General features: G+C 39.4%; 1 long non-coding RNA gene across 1 annotated transcript; it reads left to right on the top strand.

Moving 5' to 3' along the window:
* The first annotated feature begins 2,443 nt into the window (after nucleotides 1-2,443).
* Nucleotides 2,444-3,160, top strand: LOC148135629 (uncharacterized). Its single transcript, XR_015755169.1, has 2 exons — nucleotides 2,444-2,572; nucleotides 2,712-3,160. It is a non-coding gene; the product is annotated as an uncharacterized LOC148135629 (long non-coding RNA).
* Nucleotides 3,161-22,649: the final 19,489 nt, after the last annotated feature.

Here is a 22,649-nt window from a genome sequence, read left to right as displayed (position 1 = left end):
GGCACGAGTTTTGAACTTGGTGTTTTTGATTCCCCCGATTGGACATTCTTACAAAATTCATGTCAGTTTTAAACTGCCAAATTGCACCAATTGGAAATGTAAATTTAAGACACTTTAAAATTAAATTTGATTGGAACATACCAATCGTAAAGAGTGCAGAACAGTTTGAATGTAACCTTTGTTTCTGGGGAACTGCCAGGGATCTTGCGCCAGCGCATGAGTTTTCAGAATGTAGCTTCACTTTCACACCAAAGAGAATCAACAGATAAGTTGTTGTGGAGCAGAGGGGAGGGGAACGATGAATGGTCTGTCCTCTTGCTCCCTGTCCAGAGTTTTCATGGTAGATGTCCTCTGTAATGTAACCCAGTTGCGAACAGGAACAGTCAGCTTCTTGCTTACTGTCCAAAGATTTTCACATTTCAATGCAAAACAATACCTTTGAAACAAGTTAGACACGCTTGGCTCTGTTAACAAATGATTAACATTGATTCCCATAATCCAAAACTGGTGTTTGCATCGTCCCAGTTTGAACTCCATAGTTTTGTCTCAGTTTTCTGGAGCACATGGGATCAATTCTGGTATTCGAATACCTGATATCATTTTGTTTCACATACAGAACACAAGTAGACATTTTCTAATAAACATATTCAGAAATGTTATCTCTGGGGCAGTGGGGATTTGAACTCATGCCTTTTCTCTCAGAGACAGAAGTTCTATCACTGCAACAGAAGAGTTGCTCATAAAACGCTTATCTCTGCACGACGATGGGAAATGTTTCCTGTAACACCAAGGTCAAATCTAATTATGGGCAATGCATTAAAATTAGAACAATAAATTAGAATAATAAAAATTGCAATCTGGTATAAGAACAGATGCAGAGAGATGATCGCAAATACACACGTAATGAGACATATTTATGTGCACACTCAAATGTGCACATAGATAAGATGTCACACACACATACTCGCACAGAGCCACACATGCAAGTGGTACTTGAACACTCACCTAAGCTCATACAAAAACTCACATACACCAAAAGAAAATCATTTGCACAAATGAACAGGAGTACTCACAGATAACCATGAGAAACATCGACACACGGTAACACACAAATGGGCATGAATACATATACATTCATACAGCACAATGCGTACAGACATACACACATGAACACACAGATACAAATTCCGAAAAATGTCCTCCCACATGTCAACTCACACAGGCACGTAAGTGCACAGAGATAAACATTAATATCATTATTTTCCCATTTTCAGAATCACAAACATACGATGACAGAGGCAGCTGAATTAGTTATTTTTAAACCACATTGATCAGCGTGTATACAATATCACACGCACACACAAATTCAGAGTCTCACATGCAGACACACAAGTGCATAGATGAACAAATAGAGGGGCGTTTATTAAATAAGGGTAATGGGCACAAGCATCAGCAAGCATCCACAAACAATAGCACAAACAAGCTGATCAGGAGATAGTTTGGGAAAGATTGCCACACAAGCAAACATCATCATCTAAATATAAACATCCATCAAAACATAACATTGCATGCTAACATTTATTAAGCATAAACATGAAAATAGCCCAGTGTAGGTAGGATCTGAAACAGACACATAAGCACACGTTTTAGATAGCACTAATGAAAAGTGAACACGCACAAAGACATTACAAGATAAGCATAGGCAGCAACGAAGTGGCATATTAGCATGATGATGCTTACACACTGGGAAAATACCAAAATTTAGGTGCACAAACACATGAGCACACCAGCAGTAAAGGAACAGGAATATGTTTATTCATGCACAGACACCAACATGGGCTAGAGTGAAGTAAGAAACTCTTATAACCACATACACAAACATTAAAGGGAAACCAAACACACCAAGCAATAGATCAAATAAATTAAGGGACACACGTACCAAAATTTATTCCTAAATATACAGATCTTAAAAACTAAAATATGAAGCAATGTCCTGACTGTGATGTCACTTATATTCATGATTTGCCAAGCAATTGGTCACCAATATAAAAGATGAGAATCACATTTGAACTTTTATTCAGTGATGGCCACAATTTTCAACTAAAGTGCTGTCACAGCCTATATTTAAAATATAATGATTATAATTAAAATCATCATTCGTAATAAGCATTCCTCAAATAATAATATCCTTAAATAATAGATGAAAAGAAAAATAATTTAAAACGTTCTGACATGGATAATGAAGAAAGAACATGTGCAGTTAGTATTTGTAATTTCTTGCTGAGTCAATAATGCACTAATAGATACAGATAAGAGTCACACTTGAGAAATACCTGACTGTTTTATGAAGATGTAATGGTCTCCAATTACATGACTTGGATGCAGATAGATCGATCTGGATCAATAAACAATCTAAATGCGTTCTCTCGGCTTTATATTTATAGATTCAATAGATCACACTTGGATTGAAGACTATGAGGATGATAACAGCAACATCTGGACAACTGCTTCCACGTTCATCACCTTGTTCTTCCTGAGTATTTTCTACAGCGCTGCCGTCACTCTGGTGAAGGTGAGAATAATCACATCTTTCTCACACCAAGCAGCCCAATATGTTTTGTGAAATCTCTGAGTGTGCCATTGAATAAACATTATATCTGAAAGTCCCTGATCATAAATATCTGCGGCATTGCTTTCTCTCTCTTTTCCAGGTTAAGTGAATGAATTGTGGACCCCTTTGATTTTCCTGATCTGCTTATCAAGGTCTCTGAATTCCCAATCTCCAATCTGTCCTGTTGCTGACTCTAACAGTGAGATTACTTCAGTTTATCAGCGGGTAACTGAGACAATTATTGATGGATTTTCCTTTTTACTTTGATATCTTTGAGATGGTTGTGGTTGGAAGAATTTGTAGCTTCCCAGTTGTTTGTTTTGTTTTTATTTGTTCCTTACACAGAATGTTGCCTACCCTTTCTGATGAGCCTTTGTATTCCCTTTCTTGTGACTGTTACTGATGTACAGAAAATTCCCAGCTCACAGCGCATGTGTTCTCGTCTCAATGTGGCATCCAGCCATTATATTCACTTCTGTTAGCTTTTACATCAACCTTTTGGATAAAAATGCTTTCTGAAATGGTTAATAAATCTCGAATGAATATGCACTAACCTTGAGTTTGCTTAATTCTTTCTTCAAGGCCAGTCAGTAATAATACATTTTCCCACATCCTATTCATTTCCCAGCCAAATACTTTCACTTGTTCTGTTTGGTTGTGTTTCATCCAGTTATTTAGTTTAATGCTGTGCTACCATGCAGCCCACTAATGTACATACATCTTTCACACGATATGCCTGATGGAACACTCCAGAGGCAGAATGATGAGAGAACATTTCCGCTTATGCACCAAGGGTCACGGCCTCGGGTCACCTCATGATAATTTTATAGGCTCCACCAGAAGCCGAAAAAAGGCAGACAACGGAGTTTGAAAGTTTACTCTACACTGTCTAAACTAAAAGTACTCCCAATGTCAGGGCAGCCTGGGTTAGTAATGCAGAAATCGCCACCTAAAGCGCCCAAGGAAACATTCATCAGCCAAAAATGTCAACGTTCAGTCAGGTATTCAGACACAACACGTGCACAATCCAAGGGCGGATTCTCAGAACTGGAGATTTTCTCACACATAAATCTCATGGAGCACAATTCCTGGGATCTACTTGACACACCACACCTGTCAAATCCCAGGGAATGAGACTGAGATCTATCTGATACAGGGATATTACTGAACAGCAAACCTCAAAAATAATAAATCAGAGGTCGCTGTGATCAGGCAAGGCACAGCTCATGAGTACTTGAAATATTCAGCCATTAAGATCTATATGACGCAAGACGGAATTGAGAACCAATCATAGCAACTGGTCACAGAGTCTGGAAACTATCAGCAGAGGAGAACATTCTCAATTTCTCAGAGTTGGTGAGGTGTATCATCCCGAGAATAGTGTTGTGAATCAGTCACGCACCCAATCTCATAACTTTGCATTTTTTTCAAAAACGTGGCACCTGAAACTAGATGCAACATTTCAGGTGAGACAAGAGACTGTTTTATTTCAGTTTAACATAATTGCTGTGTGTTTGTTCTCTACAGCGTAAGGTGATGAAGTCGGGTGTATTTGCTCTTCTGTCCTTGTATCATGGTACATTCCCTGATTTGTGCACATACACACGGGGGATCCTCTGCTCCTGCACCCCTTTGGGTTTACCCCCTTACTATTGTATGTTCCCCTGAGTTCATCACAAAACAAATAAGCACGTCACGCCTCCCTGAGACTGTGATCTATCTGACACACCGATATTAATGAATAACAATCCTCAAAATTTATAAATCACAGTTTGATTTCGATCAGGGAAGGCAGAGATGAGAAGTTCTGGAAACCCTGCTGCTTTCCATGTCCTTTCCCACAAGCCGTCTGTCAAGCTTTGAAGCTCCTAGCTGTTCTTCCAATATCCTCACATTTTATTTTAAATTGCTATTAATATTTTTCTGTAACGGCAAACACCCGTTAACAAATGGTTAACAAGTACAAAACAGCGGCTGAGATTAACTTGAACTCATCAAAACAAAAGGAAAGTAATCTGGAGGTAGAGCGGTGTAGGCAAGACCTGGGCAGAAAGAATGGAGTTCGTTTTTTAAAATTCTTGTTTCTGTCCAGAATTTTCCTTCCACACAATGTAACCTTTTATTTCCCATCACCCATGTCACCCACAGTATCTTTATTTTCAGCTACTAACCATCACCAGTAAATTGAATAATTTATGTTCAAAGCCCCTCCCACCATCAAATGTACGGCAGAAGTAGGAAGAGCTAGAAGGAGATTGGAGTCAATTTTTCTTGTGGTGAAACATTACTACTGTTCTAACACAAGGGATTTCTGAGGGATGGTCTAGTGAAGCTATGTGAATGGAACTCAGAAATAAGAAAAGCATGATTACTTTGATGCGATTGCAATAGTCCCCCCTGTAGTCAGAGTGAAATTGAGTAACAAATATGTCGAAAGATCTTATTTATACGTGTGAATAATAGGATTGTAATAATAGCAAATTTTAACCTTCCAAACATAAAGTGGGACAGCCATGGTCTTAAGAGCTTGGATGGTGAGGAATTTGGTAAGTGCTAAAGTCAATTTTCTTCATTAAATGCAGATGTAACTATCACAGAAGGAGCAAACCTGACCTACTCTTGTGATATAAGGCAGAGCAAGTGACTGAATGGTTAGTAGGGGAGCTTTTTGGGGCCGGGGTCATAATGCCATTAGTTGTAAAATATTTATGGAAAGGATTGGCATTATATATAAGTTAATGTTCTTAACTGGACGAGGGCAAATTTTGATAGTATGAGACAAAACCTTTCAAGGGTTGATTGGAGTAGACTGTTTGCAGCTCAAAGGACGGCCGGGAAGATTGAAGCTTTCAGAAGTGAGATAACGGGAGTTCGGAGGCAGGATGTTCCTGTTAGTGTGAAGGTAAGGCTGGTAAGAGGAGGGAACACTGGAGGAATAAAGATATTGAGGCTTTGGTTCGGATTAAGAATGAATCGTATATTAGAAATAGAGAAATGGGATCAAGTGAATCCCGAAGAGTACAAGAGGTGCAGGGACATTCTAAATAGGGAAATGAGGAGGGCAAGAAAGGAAAATGAGATAGCCTTGGGAGATAATGTTAAAGATAATCCAAAGAGATTTGACTAGTACATTAAGAGCAAAGGGGTAGATCATAGAGTCATAGAGATGTACAACTTGGAAACAGATCTTTCAGTCTCACTTGCCCATGCTGACCAGATATCCTAAACTAATCTATTCCCATTTGCCAGTACTTGGCCCATCTAAATCCTTCCTATTCGTATACACACTCAGATGCCTTTTAAATGTTGAAATTGCACCAGCTTCCTCTGGCAGTTCATTCCATACACACCATCCTCTGCATGAAAAAGTTACTGCTAAGGTACTTTCAACTTTATCCCCTCTCACTCTAAACCTGTACTCACGATTATAGGTTTAGATGAGACTCCACCCACCTCAGGGAAAAGACCTTGTCTATTCACCGTATCCATGCCTCTGATGATTGTATAAACCTTTATAAAGTTACGCCTCAGCCTTCAACGCTCCAGGGAATTCAGCCCAAGCTTATTCAGCCTCTCCCTATATAACCCTACATGGCTGTGAATATGTATAAGCCTAGAAGGATGGCTTCATATAAATCATGTTGCATTTTATATAAATGCTTTTTTTTATTTTCATTTAGTTTAAAATGGAGGATGGGTGCCTTTGCAATTTCATACCAGTAGCCCAGAAAGACCTGGGGAAATAAACTGCAACAAAAAATGGACAAAAAGTTATTGCACTACGGATAATCTCACCATATCATTCGTGTAAAAAATAATCCCAGTTTTGACCTTGAAGTTAACAGAGTTTATTAATTAGTCCTGTGTTTGTAATAATTTTCATCTATCTGTCATTCTACATTTAGTTGTTATAGTTACCGTGTGGATTACTGCACCTCTCTAAAAAGTCAAAACAAAATAAAGTAAAACTGCAAATTAATATTGTATCTAATTACTACAAAAAAAAGCAATTCAATGACACCAAATTGGAAAGGAATGTTGAAATGTAGCTAATTCTGAGGAGTACAAGAAGTTGCAAGAGATCATTAATTAATTTACGGTATGTTCAAATAATTAGCAAATGAAGATTCACACAGATAAACGTAAGGTGTTACATCTTGGTAAGAATAATGTGCAGGTCACTTATTCAAAGATGCACGTCTAAGTGAGGGAGAGAAACAAAGGGATCTCAGACCATGACATCAGTCACGAACAATTTCACCACAGGTTCCGAAGGCCATAAAAATGCAAACAAGGCTCTAAGCTTTATCTCGAAAGGGATAGATTTGAAAGTAGGGTCCCTATAAAAATCTGGTTGACTATAATTAAGAGTATTGCTTGCAGTTCGAGTTGACATATTATATAATGGATGAGAGAGTGTGAAGAGAAGATTTATAAGAATGCTACACAAGTTTCTGGCTGTGTATATCAAGGAAGAATTGTTGTGCTGTTCACTTTTCTCTTGTAAAGAAGGCTGACAGTTCTAAAATTATGAAAGGTTTTGAAGGGAGAAGGTACAGAGAAAACATTACACGACGGGGTAGAACATAACTAGAGGCTGTCAATATAAGATGGTACCTCAAGAAATTCAAAAGGGAATTCAGAAGAAACCTCTTCACTGAAAGAATGATGAGAACGGGGAATATGTGACCAGACGGAATAGTTGAAATCATTAGTTGAGATGTATTTCAAGGAAACTAGGTGAGCACTTGGAAGGGATGGGAATAGAGAATTACAATGGGCGATTTAGATGAGGAAAGATGTGAAACACCTTGAGTGGAACATAAGCGCTGGCATGAACTGATTGTACCAAATGGTCTGTATTTCCTCTGTAATCCTATGTAGAAAATCACCATTGTATGAAACAAAAAGTGTATTAAAAACATCTAGAAGAATTATAATGTTTCTCACAAAAAAGTCTCAAGTCTTCAACAGTGAATGTAAATGATTTTATCACATGGCCACACTTCACTATTTGCTTGATAGCACTGAAACAGCAGTAATCACAGTACTCTTACTAGGAGTAGGAGTAACCCAGTGTCCATGCACCAATTGGGGGATCTTAATGACTTATTAATGGTCTCAGTAGGACCTGCCAACCTGGTCCTGGGAATGTTGTGAACACTCTAGCCCTCACGGCTTCTTTCACTCACTTACTCTGATTTCCAGTTCCCGTAATGATCGCCACCATGGACAGGAGACTGTTCCAGTATGCAGATGGAATACCCTGTTATGAGCCATATGGTACTTCATTAGGAGGGACATCCTGCAGGTTTGTCTCTAGGATGCAGGAGAAGGTCTCCCACACAATGGAGGACCCAGCTTCAGCTAATAAACTGCCAGCATTGGCGGGAACAGACTCTACATTGACCACCTGAGTGGCCATCCTTTCCCTAATTTGGGATAAATAAAATACTACGGAGGTGGAAATATGAAAACCACTGAAACTCCTTCCTTCCCTTATTATTATCCATCGAATGACCTTGCAGCCTGTCCCTAGAGGGCTGATAAAACCCAGTCCCATTGCAATATTCAAGAACATGAAGAGCTGGCAGACTGGTCAAAATTGATAAAGCTTAACACAAACAGTCTTGTCCTGAGTGTTAAATTCTAAAGTGTAACTTGAGATGAGTTCAATAAAAATGGCAGAAGTACCGACACAACCACTTCCATCCATCAGAAACAAATTTCTATGAATGGGAACGGGTGGTCCGCTATTTGGAATGGAGCAGTGCATTTGAAACGTTAATGTGGAGCAGCAATGTTATATGATGGATGTGTGCACAGTTTGAAGCTGTTTGCTGATTCAATTTTGCTAAAGCTTTGGCAGATACATTCCAATTAGAATCAATTAAATCTGCGAAAGTTAACATTAAATACTCACATTTATGAGATGCTTTAACATAGAACATAGAAAAGTACAGCACAGAACAGGCCCATTGGCACACGATGTTTTGCCGAGGTTTAATCCTAATGTAAAATATAATAACAACCTACACACCCCTCAACTCACTGCTAAACATGTGCATGTCCAGCAGTCGCTTAAAAGTCCCGAATGACTCTGCTTCCACCGCCACCACTGGCGATGCATTCCATGCATTCACAACTCTCTACATAAAGAACCTACCTCTGACGTCTCCTCTATACCTTTCTCCTAATATCTTAATACTATGACCCCCCTCGTACCAGTTAATCCTGCCCTGGCGAAAAGTGTCTAGCTATTGAATTTATCTATTCCTCTCATTATCTTGTATACCTCAATCAGGTCTCCTCTCTTCCTCCTTCTCTCCAGAGAGAAACGTCTGAGCTTATTCAACCTTTCTTCACAAGGCAAGCCCTCAGTCCAGGCAGCATCCTGGTAAACCTTCTTTGAATGCTCTCCAAAGCCTCTTTCTTATAGTAGGGCGACCAGAACTGGACACAATATTCCAAATGTGCTCTCACCAGGGACTTGAAGAGCTGTCGCAAAACCTCACGGCTCTCAAACTCGATCCCCCTGTTAATGAAAGCCAAAGCAACAAATGATTTCTTAACAACCCTATCCATTTGGGTGGTAACTTTGAGGGATCTATGTACTGCACACCCAGATCCCTCTGTTCCTCCACACTGCCAAGAATCCTGTCTTTAACCCTATATTTATTCGAGTCCGACCTTCCAAACTAGAAAAGGATGCACCAAATGCCAAACAGGGGAAGTTTATTGGCATGTATCAGAAGAGTTAGGACCAAGACCAAAAACATGAAACTGGCTTTTAAGCAAGCTTTCAAAGAAAGAATGAGTACCAGAGGGCATCTGAGGAAGTTTATCAGTAAATTACAGCTAATTAAGGGGCTTGGCCATACTCATGGACAAAAAGATATAAAGCAATCAGAGAACCAAAGAACAGAGTGTGTATATAAGGGGTACAAGAGACAGCGTGAATCAAGGCTTTGAAGAATTTAGAGATAGACGTAAGTTTAAACTCAATACATTAGATGATGAGCCAGTTAAGATCTCAGTCCTTTCTCTATAAGCACAAGTTTAAGTTTACCAGTCTTGTCCAGGCCAGCAGTAAATGGGATTTTTATTTGCACTGTGCACATCTCCTGATTTCACAAGATATCTTAGTTTTGTAAATGCAATGGAATGCATTTTGCACCGTTTCAGGAATTCATTAAATAGAAATTAACCAAAGTAAACAACTTTCCAAAGCTGTCTTTCAACAGCCAGACTGATACAATATACAAAGAGGATCTTCATGAACAAAGTGGGCTTGTCAGGGGGTTAAATCATTTCAAATTCGAAAACTAGATTCCATTTTAATCATATCAGCTGGATGTTGGATACTCCATTAACAAAAGGTTCCCAAATTCAAACGATTGTTTGCAAATACAGAAATATTTTGACATAAAGGGAAACAACATTTTATACTGAACAAGAAAAGAGTTCTGATGCATTGGAAAGTGCACAATGATTGATCGAGATGTTCCTAATGTAAAAATGGACTGGTCAGATGGTGATGGACAGTTGACAACTGAACTTTGTTATGTTTTCAATTGGCAGGTTGCCTGAATGGTCAAGGTATTGTCATGCCAAATGAGGCAGAGAATGGTCATCGCCAATTTAGTCGAATCACAACAAGCATTGGCAGTTAACTGCCAACTATCACCTGGTCCACTCTCCATGCCTTTATCAATCAGCACTCATTACCCAGATAGATTAAATGCTTTCTCCCTTTCCATTGGAATTCTTGAGAGTGTCCTGCTTAGTACAATATTAAAGACTTAAATAAAAAAACTTTATTTTCATCAATACTCAAATTTCCATGTTGTACCAGCTGACAGAGGTGAAACTAAACTATAATGTATCAGGCCTGCAATGAACTGGTAAAGTTCTGCACTGGTCTCAGAGGAAAACCAGCAACAATGTCCTTGTGGAGACAATACTTTGCCTTTGATCCTATACAGCAGCAATTTCAAAGCCATTGAGGAACAGAAATAAATAGAAACAAACCACATGCACATACACACAGCACACTATTATTTAAAGTAATAGAGAGAAATTCTGCACTAACAAAAAACCTCATTGTCATTCCGAATACTGAATGTGGCACCAAAAGCACCTTTGGGATAATGACAGTTTGAAAATCTAGCCCATATTGGTTTGCAGCAGTTGAAGAATTAGTCATTCTATTACGAACCCCGGTTAGTTCCGGCACCAGTATGTGACCATAGATTCAGATTGCTTTTAAAGGCAGATATGAATATGAAGTTGGACAGTGGCAGGAGCACGGCTATCCTATGGACAGCACTAAAGAGATTTCACACCCATTGGCCCTTTAATAAAGAAATGGGGCAAACCTCAGAGATAGGGAAATGTAAATAAAGGAATCACTATCAAGATTTCATCCAATTCGATAGTAACTGATACCTGATCACCAAATTCAGCTGCCACTTGAAAGGATGAAAGAAGTCCCATAAGGAGAACTCCAAATTTCACTTGATTCTGTGTCACATTATCGCAAGAGAGCTTTGTAGTTGTCTTCTAGCAGACATCATTTTTTTCCACAAACCACAGAGATCAGAACCGAATAGTGCAGAACCACATCATAATTCATCTTGAGAAACTGTGTCAGTGGGTGTTTGGGTTTGCAGTGCCTCTGTATTCTGAGCTTCGGCCTCAACCTCTCGCTGATCCCTAGTTTTCTTGATAAGTTGCAGTTCCAGTCAGTTTCTATTTCATCATTGTCCCAGATTATAGAGGTTTCAGTATCAGTGAGTTCACCAGTATAGCGCATTGGTTAAATCAGCAGTGGCTCCACTGAAAAGGCTTTTAAATCTTGAGGTTCATAGAACAGCACATCGTTATCCATGTTAAAAGATGTAATAACAATTAACAACATTATATTTGATCTGCTATATTTCCCATTACTGACTGCAATGAATCTATCTCATGGGATACAGAAACTCACCAATGTGAGTAAAAACCTCTTAAACGTTGGGCAAAGCCCAGGTTATTGACTTAAGAGAATAAACTCCATACAATAATGCAACAAAGAAAAGCAGATTGAAGTCAAATGATGCACAGGTTTGATAGAGAGCAAAACCCTCTCTACCCAAGCAGAGTAGAAAAGTTGCACATTTTTATAACATCTTAATGCCACCTCAGAGTATCCAAAGCATCTCTTTCCAGATGTCTGAAACAAGTGCAGAACCCCTGGGGCCACTGTCAACTACATACTATCAAACCCAGGGAATCATAGACGGAAATATCAGTTGTGCCCAAGTAACAGTTTAAAATGTGTTTAATACCTCCGCTCGAGTAACTAACAAAATTGTTTCGAGGTATGAACAGTAAATGAGAATATGTCACTTGGCGCTTCGAGCCTGTTCCACCATTCAATAAGATCCTGACTGACCCGATATTAACAAGCTTATAAAACATTCCGCTTGCAATAGCCCACTTTAACTTCTCTCATTCTATCATTTTAGTATATTCCACTACATATATATTCTAATCTGGAGAATAATTTTCCTGCTGTTAGTCACTGTTCCACACTGTACTCCTTTCCTCATTCTCAAATTTAAAGAGCCTGCAATGCTTTTCCTCAGCCTATTCTTTAGACAAGATAAAATAGATTGCAACAGACTCCACTGTTTGCTGGTACTTGATACAATGAGAACTATTGAAATATTTTTGGTGAAAAGTATAATTTGTTTTAATCCTTTAAATCTGGTTCAGTTCGTTTTATATTTGCATTGAATGGTATTTTAGTTTGATCCAGATGTTAGCATAAAGTGAAATATTACAGCACTCAGTTTTGTCTCATTCTCCTTTGGTGGAAGTTGGAAAGGAGTGCTTTCAGAGGGTCAAGAGAGTGAAAAATGAATAGCCAAGTTGAGTAATAATACATGCAGGTTCTGACAAAGCCAATTTTCAATCAGAGATGTTCTATACAACAACCAATGTACTTTTGATCATGTAGTTACATGTCAGAAATGTGATATCTAATTTGTGTACCGTGAGAAAAGCAGGAAGGAGATGATGACCAGATCGTCTGCTCATCGGGATTGAGCGATAAATATTGGCCGGGACACCAGATATAATCTCACTTTAATTCAAAGTAATAAAGGTCCCTTTAGAGTGCAGAGTGGCTTTGGTTTAATGCCTCATATACATCTGACGTGCAGGATTATCTCAGGACTGCACTGCCGTGGCAGTATCAATTAGTGTATTCTAACCCCGAAGGTAGATCTTGAACCCTCAATCTTCCGACTCAGCGATCAGCATTATACTTAGTAGCACCTGAGCAGCACACAATACTCTGACAAGTGGCTTATTATTTACATCCCCAGGGATTAATGAAGCAATTAAGGGCAATTGCATCAATTCTGTATGAGATGCAAAACAGACCTCTGATGATAGAATGATAGTCTCCCCACCCTTGGTCAGTAGGCTTATTTTCCTAAATTAGATTTAGTAGACTTGGATTCCTATCCCACCTACTCCAGAGGTGTGTCATACATCGCTGAACATTTTAATTTTAAAAAAAAGGAACACTTCTTCAACCAATGGGCTGTTGTCATTTGGAAAGTGCAATATGTGTCATTAGGAATCAGCACTTTGGGTCACCTTTGCTGATTCCCTGTGTGTTCTACGGGAGTCAGTAATTTCTCTCAGTGTCCACCGTTAAAGCTACAAAAAGTTCTCTAATAACTCTCCTCAGTAGGTCATTTTTCCCTTTTGAATATGGGCAGTGAGCACTCAGTCCTATCTCTTTTTTTAGCAACAAATGGCTACCTTGCTTCCAGCTTGCTATCAGCAAGAGGTTAACTTGCACTGTAAAAGTGTGGTAATACAGAGAACAACCCTCCCCATACATGACCCAGGCGAAGATCACAAGATGCGGCACAAGCCAGTGTTTATGTCCAGAATTAGATAACCAGGAAGGATGTTCTCCACGGCTGGGGAGTCCCGAACCAGACCTCACGGTTTAGGAATACTGGCTCGGGCATTTTGGACTGAGATGAGGAAACTTTTCTTCACCCTGACAGTGGTGACTCTTTGGAATTCACTGTCATAGAAATTGATCTGGAAAACTGGGATAAACTGCTGAGTTAACTTCCAGATGAAAATCGAAATGACCTGAAAGAGTTGGTATAATCACATGGGGAGATATGTGGGAATAACCTGGGAATTACTAATCTCACTACACATAATATTGATTGAGGAAATGATATTCCAATCAAGCAACATCCTATAGACCTAACCTTTGTAGGTTGGCACCGGTTCAGAAAGAGACTGAACACATGCTGAAGCATAACATGGTCATACATTGGATCAAACTTACTTTTTGACTGTCACTTTCTTTTCTTGTGAACATAAATTGTCAACTTCCTCAGAATTTGGACAGAGTTTGGACTCCATGTTTGTTTCATAGCTTCAATTGAACGTAAGGAAAAATTAAGACACTTCAAGCAAACACTTTCAACTACAATTAAAGAGGCAGCTTGATATAGCACTTGGGGCAAATGGGATTGAATGTTATGGGGAGAAAGCATGATTAGGCTATTGAGTTGGACAATCAGCCATGATCGTGATGAATGGCAGAGCAAGCTCGAAAGATTGCATGGCCTCCTCCAGCTCCTATTTTCTACGTTTCTAAACCGGCTTAAATACCCAAGAAAACTAAAGATTCAGAATTATATGCCTTCGTCAGATGATTTAGGTAAACAGGTTACACATTAAATTTGTTTAGTCAGCATATAAAGTTAGTCCATATGATCTCCCAGTATTGTTGCTTGAGGCTGAGATTACAATTCATTAGAAGCTTTCCCACCACTAAGATGAATCTGGTTGCTGGATTTATCCAGACAATTTTGAACAAAAATATTTTAAATGTTGTGATTCTCCAGTCTCTGATTCCATGTCTGTATTTGAACAGGATTAGGTTGTTGCGGATATTACCACTGCAGCTTCAATTTTACTTTCCCCTGTATCCTCAAGTGTCTCCAATTCAGTTGTTATCAGCTACCAACACTCAATGACAATCAGCCTTTATAATTGAAGCAGAAATTGCTGGAGAAGCTCAATAGGTCACAGGACTCAAAAACATTAACTCTGCTTTCCCACCACAGATGCTGCCAGACATGCTGAGATTCTCCAGCAGTTTCAGTTTTGTTTCAGATTTCCAGCATCTGCCATTGTGTTTTATTTGAGCCTTTCTAAAAATTCTGTCAAACTTCATCTCGTCCAAGTCCCAACTACATTTTGTTTCACCATGAACTGGACATCAACTTCCTCTTCATAATACCTCTGCCAGGCCCCTGCCCCGCTGAAGTTTAAACGTGGGATTTATGATCATTGGCCCCACTCATTCTTTTGCCACCCTTTCACTGTTTGTGACTAATTATGACTTTTGGATTCCCTTTTAATGTTAGCTGCCAGTCTCCCTTACTTTTTATTTCCCCTCTGAACATTCTATATTTAGCACGGTTCTCACTGGGGTTAACAATAATCAATATCCTTTGCAACATCATGCAGGGAATGAGAGTATTGTTTTTGCCACCATTTCCTGCTTGTGGAAATGTTAAGCTGTACTGTACAGCTGAAGCTGAACATTGCCCAGATATGTGCTCAAATGCCCTCTTGGCCCATTGAACTCAGCCCACCTCCAAATCAGAATTATTCTGGATTTTTCCTTGTTCATTTTATACACAAGCTAAAATCAATGCTTCCTTAAATGATCCTAGTCTAATATCTAATGCATTTTATACATATTGTGTGTATGCACGCAAATTATGAAGTTGGCAGTTCAGATTGAAGATGGCATTAGGATTCTGAACATTATAAATAGGACCGTGGCATGCAAAATAAGGAAATTATGACAAATAGTTAGAAACAGTCTTGCTTTTCTAGTATTTATGCAGCACGCTTCAGGAAGGGATTTGAGAAGGTGACAAAAGGTACACAAAGATGGTACCAGAGATGAGCAATTGGACAACTATGTCGATAGTTTGAAGAAGCTCGGGCTGTTCTTTATGGAGGACAGAAGATGAAGAAGACATTTTACCTGTGTTCAAAATCATGAGGGATTTGGATAGCGTAGTGTAAAAGGGTAGGAGAATGCATCTGGATTGGTTACTCTTTGGAAGGTTGGTGTGGACTTGTTGGGCCAAGTGGCCTGTTTCCATACTGTACAGATTCTATTTTAAAAAAGGCTTGAAAAGAAAAGGACACTGATTTAAGTTGATCAGCAAAATAAAACAACGGTTAAAAGGATTACTTTATTTAAAAAAACAGCATAGTTCGGAAACTGGGATGTTCTGCCTAATAGTGCAGTGGTGGAGGCAGCTTCAACTGAGGGCTTCAAAAGGAATCTACAATTTTCATAAGGAGAGGTTTTGCAGTATCACATAGTAAAAGGATTTGGGAGTGAACATGGGCAAGTTCCTCTTTGAGAGCTGATCGAATCATTGCCTCCGAGTTGTTACCATTGATCGTTGTATAACATTGCACAAACTACCAGCTCACCAGTTATTTCCTAATGGTTGATCATATTCTGAAATAATGACTAACTTAGTCATGCCTGCAACTAAACTTACTTTGCAATTACTTCACTTGATGCGGGAGAACCTGCATTCCCATTTTCCTCACTGTTTGCACTGACAATGTTTCCGGAACTGCAATTCATCAAAGAACACAAATTAAGTCATTTAACATCAGGAGACTTATCCAGAAGTAAGTCCAAAGCAACTTAACAAAAAAAAATCGCAGACTTGAGATTCAATATTCCAAGACTGGTCGACTAGTTTTCTTAAGTTAGTCAATGACTGTGCAATTTTAATAAATCACATTATTTTGGCATAGTGATAATAAAAGAACAGGGATATCCATGCAAAGTCAGAATCAGGTGTAACAGACCTTTACCTGATCGTTGTTCTCATCAGAAATAGTGATTATAGTCAGGAAAGGTACTTTCAGTGTAAGTCCAATGAGTTGCTGTCGTCCATTCTGTGGAGTGTAAATGCAAGATGGCCCCACATCGTAGCTCAGTGATGGTGAAGGGAGTGGAAATTAGGTCCGTTAGTTCTGTTGCCAGGCAATCAAACTGCTCTCTCTTTGATCATATTGAGCTTCTTGACTATTGTTGCAATTAAACCAATCACCAGGTGAGCAGTGAAGATTCCAATGCTCCCGATTTTAGCCTTGTAATGGTGAAGTTAATGAGGGGGCAATGACAAAGCAGTATACCTTGTATCCCAGTCTTGTAATCTTGCTAATGTAACTAGTTATTGATGCCTTCACCGCCCATCCTCCTGGAGTGTATGGAAAATGCTGTCCTATGATCTGGAAAATGTTGCTGGGACTTTGTTTTCAAGATGCATCATGAACCATCGTGGTCGTGTTGGTATGTGGTTCTTTTGACTTCCCCAGGATGTCTACAGTACACCACACTGAGGGAATGCTGGGGTTGGGGTGTGGAAGAGACAGTACAGAGTGAAAAGAAGAGAAAACCATTTCTTTAGTATGTCACCATTGTTTATAGCCATTTCTGGCTATGCAAGACCTTCATACTGAAAGACAAGCAAAATTCAACCGACCATCGAAAACCTTTGGATGCTTTATGCTGATTCAAGATTGGTCTCTCAAAATAAGCCAAGCATTTCTGAACAAGTCAAACAGTTGTTTTCTGTGATTGTTCTCATCTGTGTTAGTGTTCACCACGCTGCCATGGGATGCCTTCGTGAGGCAATCCTGACATAATCTTACAACTGCCAGCACTCCCCTTTCACAATATTGGATCCCTAACATAGCAGATTTAAATCTGACATTAGACCAAACTTAATTGCCAACTTGTTTCCTTAAGTTTCTGACAAACTTAGGTTTCCACCTAATTCACATTGTGAGGTGTCAACATTTTCACAGCTGCAACTGGTCATAAAGTACCAATTTAATCATTTTAAATATGTGCATGATCACCAAGTTAATATTTGGCACTTCTTACCAACATCGAGAGTTTTGGCTGTGAGGGCAGGAGCTGGTGGGTAGGGAGTAAGGAGGTCAAATAAAGATTTGTCTGCACTGGGACAGAGGGAAAACATCCCAAATGCAAGGATTCAAGTTTAACTGCCTTCTCTCTGAAAAAGAAACTCAAGATCTTTATGCACTATTGCTAATTTAACCCTTACAAGCACAATTTGTAACTCAATGTTTGATTCAGAATCCGAATATAGTAATTTCTCATTATTCAAATTCACTGAAGGTTCATGTCATATTAATCAGTATTGGCTGTTTTGTTGAAAAAAGAATTTTATTCCTTTTCCTTTCCTGCTCCTTCATCCGTTCGGAGTTTACTGAAAGATCTGACCATAATAACCCCTGGAGTAATTACAGGCCTCTGACCCAGGGCACTGTAATAACCTCAGTATTTAGGCTTCTATTCATTGATGACATCAGTGAAACGGTGTGGATGTGATGCTGCCTGTATTGAATTCACCATGAAAGCACTTTAAAGCTTGATTCAAACAAATAACTATTACTAGGGAAAGCGCCTGACTCTGTGGATACACATGGCCTCTGGCAAACTTAAATTATAAAAAGTGCGAAGCATTCAATGGCGACATTGTATGGGAGATAGACCAAGGTGAGGAGACCAGGAGCTGGTGCCAATCCATAGCCATATTTCTTCAAATATGTCGCCATATTCCATCAAATGTCACCAAACTTTGGAGACCATGCAATGATTTTGGAGGTAGTGTGGAATGGAGGGTGGGGGAGTGAGGATGAGCAAGAAAGAGAAACAAAGAGAAGCGATGAGGTGGGGTGAAGGAGAGGAACCCAATTCTTCAGTATTTTCACTATAGCTCCAATGGCCAGAAACAGAACCTCATTATTGATCAGCAAGTAATTTCCCTCTGAGCATTTAGGGTGGTGCTACTACTGTTTAAGACAACTCTGTCATTAATATTAAATTCCATGGGAGGCAGTCTAGCAGCCTCTTTAATGTAGCTGCTGTTATCTGGACTGGCATTCGGCGCATTGCACAAAACATTTCAAAGGAATCAATGGTTCTTCAACATTCCCTTTTTACATTGTTGCATTCCAAATGAAGCATAATTAAACCACATCAAAATCAGATCATATTCAAACTTGCTTCCTCATGTCTGGCAAACTTTGATTCCCATCCTCCTGACAATCTGGTCTGTCAAAATGTCCCCAGCCACAAGTCATTGTGAAACACAAATTAAACAAAAGACTTACAACTATAAATGACTTGCAAACATTTGAAAATAAACCCTGAAGATCAAAAGGCTCTATTGAGCTGATAGAGCATTTTTTTTAAAAGGAAGAGGAATCACTCTACTCACCAGGTGTAATGCAAATATTGGGAGGGGCTGTGGTCTGGGATGGTGGTGTTTGCTATAGCACTGGGAGATGTTGTCAAGAGGAAGTTCCTCCAGAAATCTTACAGAAATTCCTGCTCTCTAGAAATTCATTTTCACATTACATTCTGTTACAAAGGCCACTTTCAAAAGCTTTCCTGCAAGAAATGTTGATTTTTTTTTCAACTTGCACAGAGGTTTGCAGGACACCATGGTCTGTTCTTTTTGAATCGATGGGGATGAGGAGGGGTGGCCGATGTCATAGTATTGGGAAGCAGAGAGTTAGGTAGTCAATGTGTTTTCAATATGTTTAGCCTCATTGCACAGTCCAGTGCTTGGAAGTGAACAACTGAAGGCCCGAACATTGAAGGTCTGGAAATGATTATTGAAAGACATTGTGTTGAAGCATGCTCAATTATTCACTGGCTTTTGACTGGGAGGTGGTAGTATTTGGAAAATGGCAGGTAGGGAGTCTGGCACCTTCCCATTGCTAAGCCATGCTGACATAGACCAGTTCTTCTTGACATCTTGACTCTCCATGATCTCTCAAGCCTGCCTCCCTCGTTTTCCTGATTATGCCCACCTTTGCAACTTCAGCAATGAATAGTAGGACTCAGAAATGTGTTGATCTGTTCTCCCTCTTACTGGAGTGTCAACTCTTGAAACTAAGCTGCATAGTCAACTGATGAGTAACCCTGGCAAGAATCTCTTCATTTTAGATTAGAATGGAGCTGCAAAAGCACAGCAAGTCAGGCAGCATCTGAGGAGCAGGAAAATCGCCGTTTCGGGCAAAAGCCCTTCATCAATGAAGAATCGCTTCATTGGTCACTGCTGGCAATATACCATCCTTAGCATACGCCAAAACCTCCAGGTTTCAGTCCCAGCATCAGGTCTGCAGCATTCACTGCAAGCTTCCACCTAAAATGTCTTTTTACAAGACTAACGATAGAGCAAAGATTGTATACCAGTCAATAATTTCTTTAATGTAAAATAACAAACTGTGGAAGTTGACAATCTGAAAGAAATACAGAAGTTGCTGGAGAAACTCAACATATTTTGCAGCATCTGTGGAGAGAAAGCAGAGTTCACCTTGAGTCAAGTCACCCTTCTTCAGAGAGATCTGAAGTGGTGAACATGAGAAATTCAACGAAAAACATTAACTCTGCTTTCACTCCACAAATGCAGCCAGATCTGCTAGCTGTTAGTAGATAGTCACACATTGTGTTCAGCTTACTTTTCATTGACCTTCTTAGTTTCTGGAGAAGCAGAATCACCAGCTCCCTTGCACTTTCAGCAGTTGATGTTTTCAGAGCTGCAAATGGTCATCAAGTGCCATTAAGTCAATTGAAGCAAACATTTACGTTCAGAATAAAAACATTTTTAGAAACTTGAATAGGAGTGTCAGGATTACAAGCCACTGACAATCAGGCTGGAACATGGAAATGAAGGATGTGACAAACCCATTTCTTCAATACTTTACACGTGTTGCAAAGTCTACAAAAGTCTCAAATAAGGAGCTTAGGGCAATTAGAGAAGGGCAACTAACTGTACAATTTCTCCATTTAAGAGCTTTGGATTCTGGTTCTACATACAGGATTGACTTTTCCTCATGAATGGGTATTGGCTCAGCAAATTCAAACATTAACCGTGGCACAGAAAGGTTTGCCACTCTGCTTTTGCTCCAATGAAACGATCAGCTCTTTAGATTAGGCCGTTTCATTCTTGGGATAGTGACCCAGCAACAGCTTCTTGATCAGGCCATATCAGCAGCATGTCAACATTAGTGGTATCATCATTCACAGCAGCGCTGGGTCCAGCTCTCAGTCCAAGCAGCAGGGCTCCACCACAATTCACAACATTATTACTGCAAATGGCTTGTTTTTAACAAAAACCATCACAATCTAACTTCCAGGAAAAATGCACACATGGGAGGCAGAGCCCAGCAGTTTCCGTCATGTTCTAACTATGGCCTGGAATAGCGTATTTGACATTGTTCTCGCATGTATGCAGAAGGAAATGCCTACATAACTTCACAGGAATTGCTGGTTCTCCAGTAATAACCTTTATTCCAATATTAATCAGGAATTAAATTGCACTTTGGATCAAACTGACACTTTAATTTCTTCAGTTGTTCCTGATGGACTATAGGTTTCATTTCCGTCGCAGTTTGGATTGTCACACTTAGTATGCCTGCAATTGGTCTTAAAAGGTAAATGAAGTTATTTAAATGAGCATTTGCCTCAATTGTGTGCCAGCTATTTGAAGGATTGAAGATTCTGGATTCAGGACTGCAGCCTGCATTCAGCCATTTGAGAGAAACTGGTCACACTCCAGATGGGTGACTACAATAGATGGTGAATTTGTTCTTCAAAACCTTTGTTGCTGGTGATAACGATTAGAGACAGAAAGGGGATATCAAGTTCTTGAATGTATTCATATTCAGAGTTTAGAAACTTCAATAACAAAATGCAAGCAAACTTACAATGAAGTGTTTTTGATGTCCTCTCCTAATACAATATTTTTGAATCAAAATTCTGAAGTCTAATTCTAATGCAGATAACAGAGAGACAGTAATGCAAATGCTCTTGCCTAGAGTGGTGTTCCCTGCGCTGCTGTGTGATGTTTCCTGCAAAGGCCCTAGAAAGTAATTTCCTTTCTATTTTGTGTACTCTGAATGAAGCAAAACATTAATCACATATTGTTTTCTAACATTTTTCATGATAGATTTTGGACTGTACAGTTTTTCATAGACCTTGTACTATGGACTGTCAGGTGATCTGCAAATAGTCAGAAAAGTGCTTTTCAGTCATTTTAAGCGTACAACTACATACACAATAAAATCATCATTATAAACCTGAAAAATTGAGTAATTATTTTAAGCCATTGACAGCTAGTTTTGTAAAACTAGTTCAAGACACAATTACAGTAGATGGTGATTTATTGCCCCAAAACCCTCATTGGCTGTTTGCAAGACAAGATAATGAGGCTGGAGTGTGGTAGCAAAGAAAGGGAGACACGATGCAACAAAATCATTTCTTCAATACTTTATACTTGTTGCAACGTCTCAAAATATCTCAACTAAAATGCTCCAGGCCCAAATGGAGACGAGGCAACCAATTTTCCAATGTCTCCAATGAAGACCTTTGTTACTGTCTCGACATACAGGGCTGAATTTTCCATGTCAGCTAGCTCTTGCCAAGATTCTCATGAGTCAGGCCAAGTGGAGGGGAGTTCAGGAGCAAAGCCCAACTCCCTTCTGTACCATTATATTATCTTGTCAGTGGTGGGTAAATAAAGGCATCAATTCAGAGCCACTCATGTCTGTCTATGTTGTGAACAATAGAGCTCCTCAACTCCCACAGTGGGCCGTGGCCTGCGAATCGCTTTCGTACAGGCTCAGCAATATCCATCACTAATAGCTGCAAAGGAAAGGTCGCTGATCTGCCTTCACTCTGTTATTGCTGTTAGCTGCTGGGATCATGCCCTTTCAATAATGGTTTGTGACCAGGCAGCAACTTCTGTATTAGTTACTGTGAGTACCATGCCACCCCTGGCACTGCCAACTATCGCGTTCCAATCCAGCTCTCAGTTCAACCAGCAGGGCTTCACCTGTATACATAAAATTATGACTGCAA

This window comes from Chiloscyllium plagiosum, unplaced genomic scaffold (genome assembly GCF_037043375.1).
Source record: "Chiloscyllium plagiosum isolate Xiang-an unplaced genomic scaffold, Cpla_swu_hap1 HiC_scaffold_49, whole genome shotgun sequence".
Classification (NCBI taxonomy): Eukaryota; Metazoa; Chordata; class Chondrichthyes; order Orectolobiformes; family Hemiscylliidae; genus Chiloscyllium; species Chiloscyllium plagiosum.
Note: the sequence above shows the minus strand (reverse complement) of the source record. Positions and strands in the feature narration are given on the sequence as shown.